Source organism: Heptranchias perlo, chromosome 12, assembly GCF_035084215.1.
Source record: "Heptranchias perlo isolate sHepPer1 chromosome 12, sHepPer1.hap1, whole genome shotgun sequence".
Taxonomy (NCBI): domain Eukaryota; kingdom Metazoa; phylum Chordata; class Chondrichthyes; order Hexanchiformes; family Hexanchidae; genus Heptranchias; species Heptranchias perlo.
This window is the reverse complement of record NC_090336.1, coordinates 64747117-64749616: the sequence shown is the minus strand read 5'-3', so window position 1 is coordinate 64749616 and position 2500 is coordinate 64747117.

The window sequence follows — 2500 nt, the reverse complement described above, 5'->3', positions numbered from 1 at the left end:
TCGCTGTACCTCCGGCGGGCAGCGCCGCACCTCCGAGCGCTCGGTACCGTCCGCTGCGCCTCGTCCTGCCGCACGCGACGAGCCGTCCCCGGAGGAAATCGGCCTCGGCCTTCCTGAGATATCAGTCTCCAGGTGGGACAGAAAAACCGGGGGCCCCCGGCTCGCTTTCGGCGGCCCGCTAGTCGACTTCCCGTCGTGCGAACGCGATCCTTCCGGTACCTTTCGGTGCCCCTTGCCCGACTCTAGCTCCGGTGGTAAAGCGGAGTCGGTCGGTCTGACGGCCGCCGAGTTAGCAGGCGGAAAGCGGTTTGCAGCCTTTCGCTGTACCTCCGGCGGGCAGCGCCGCACCTCCGAGCGCTCGGTACCGTCCGCTGCGCCTCGTCCTGCCGCACGCGACGAGCCGTCCCCGGAGGAAATCGGCCTCGGCCCTCCTGAGATATCAACCTCCATACGGGCGTCACAAATCAGTGGACATGGTCAGCTGCAAAGCAGTGTCATTACAACCTTTCATAAACGACAGGGCAGCACTGCACTGCACCACACTGCACTGCACCCCACACTACATCACACTTGCCTGCCTGCCTGCCTGCCTGCCTGCCGGCCTGCCGCTGCCTACTCTCACCAGCGGACCAAAGTGAGGATAACACCCCGAAGCAAGCATCTCCCTTGCCGCCCACCAGCCCACACCAATCCCCTTGCCTGCCTCCCACAAATTCCACCAGCGAGGCAAAGTGAAAATCAACCCCCAAAAAACGCACTCCACACCGGCCATCGCCCGCTATACACCCCCCCTGGGGTGAATATTAAGCCCGAGAACACCGACTGTAACCAACCGCAGTGAAAAGTTGAAGTGGCAACTCATTAACCAGATTTACACTTGGCAACTCATAAACCAAATGAACAAAAAATCTGGTTAATGAGTTGCCCAAAATAAATCTGGTTAATGAGTTGCCACTTCAACTTTTCACTGCGGTTGGTTACAGTCGGTGTTCTCGGGCTTAATATTCACCCCGGGGGGGGGGTGATTCTGGGGGTAGTGTCCGGGAGGGTGAGCCTTTTATTCGGCAGGAGGCGTGTGGGGAAATCATCAACCTGTCAGACGATGAGTTGTCACAAACGCCATTGCTTAATGAAAGCTGCGCTCCCGAACTGGACTGACTGTCTGTCTGTCTGTCTGTCTGTTTGTCAAGGGGAGGAAAAGGCGGTGGTGGTGGTGAGGGTGGAGCTTTACGCTCAGGAGGGGAGACTTTCCTTCATGCCAATTAATCTGCAGCAGAAAGTCATCCCCCCCCGACCGGGATTCGAAGCCCGGTCCTGACCACGAGACCACCGGGGAGAGCTGCCTCAAGTCCCTGAGGGACCTGGACACGAGGCCGAGGACACACGCACGCCTGCTGCACTGGCAGCAGCGACCAGCAGGGGGCTGACCGGCTGATCCTTCCCTTTCACAGGCAGGCTTTTGGCCCTCGCTCAAACGACAAAGGTGTTCAGAAGGAAGTCCTGGGGGGGAGGGAGGGAGGCAGGGAAATCAGCACAAAGCAGGTCCCCTGGAATCTCACACCTGCGTCCCAGAAAACAGGTCTCCTGGTCAAAGCAGTCCTGCCCCGTCCTGCCATTAACGTGACAATGGACAGGGCCCGGCAGCTTGAGACACATCTTTTTTTCAATATGCAAGTTCTTTTTAAAAAGGTTTCCTTCCACAGCAGCTCTGAGTAAGAGTGAGAGAGAGAGAGAGAGAGAGAGAGACTGACACTGACACTGACACTGACACTGACACACACACACACACACACACACACACACACACACCGTCTCCCATCCGATTGGTGGACTATGGGATTGAAAATCGAACTTTGAGTTTCAATGCAGGGGGGAGAGCGCGAACGCAGCCCCTCCCAACTACCACACGCGCGTTGTTGTTGTTGTAATATAGAACTGCAAGTTGCCGTTGTCGTGGTCGTTTCGAATCAGCACAAAGTAGGTGCCTCCCTGGAATGTCACACCTGCGTCCCAGAAAACAGGTCTCCCGGTCAAAGCAGTCCCGCCCCCGCCCTGGGATTAACATGACAACGGACAGGGCCCAGTCAGGGAGCAGCTTGAGAGACACCTTTCAATAGGCACTTCTGAAACATTAACGCCTTGTTTCTTCCGACAGTTTAACCAGCGATTAACATGACAACGGACAGGGCCCAGTCAGGGAGCAGCTTGAGAGACGTCTTTCAATAGGCGCTTCTGAAACATTAACGCCTTGTTTCTTTCGACAGTTTAACCAGCCTTTAACACGCCTTGTGTTTTTATTTCCCATTTCCAGCCAGCCAGCCAGCCAGCCAGCCAGCCAGCCAGCCGAGCCGAGCCAGCATCTGCAGTATTTTTTTTGATTGGTCTTGCCTGCCGTGGAATGAATGTTTCAACACGAGCTGCTGATTGTCAGCACCTCACCTCTTTCTCAATTGGCCGTTGCAATCTCACTCGCTCGCTCATTGTGAGACACGTCACGTCA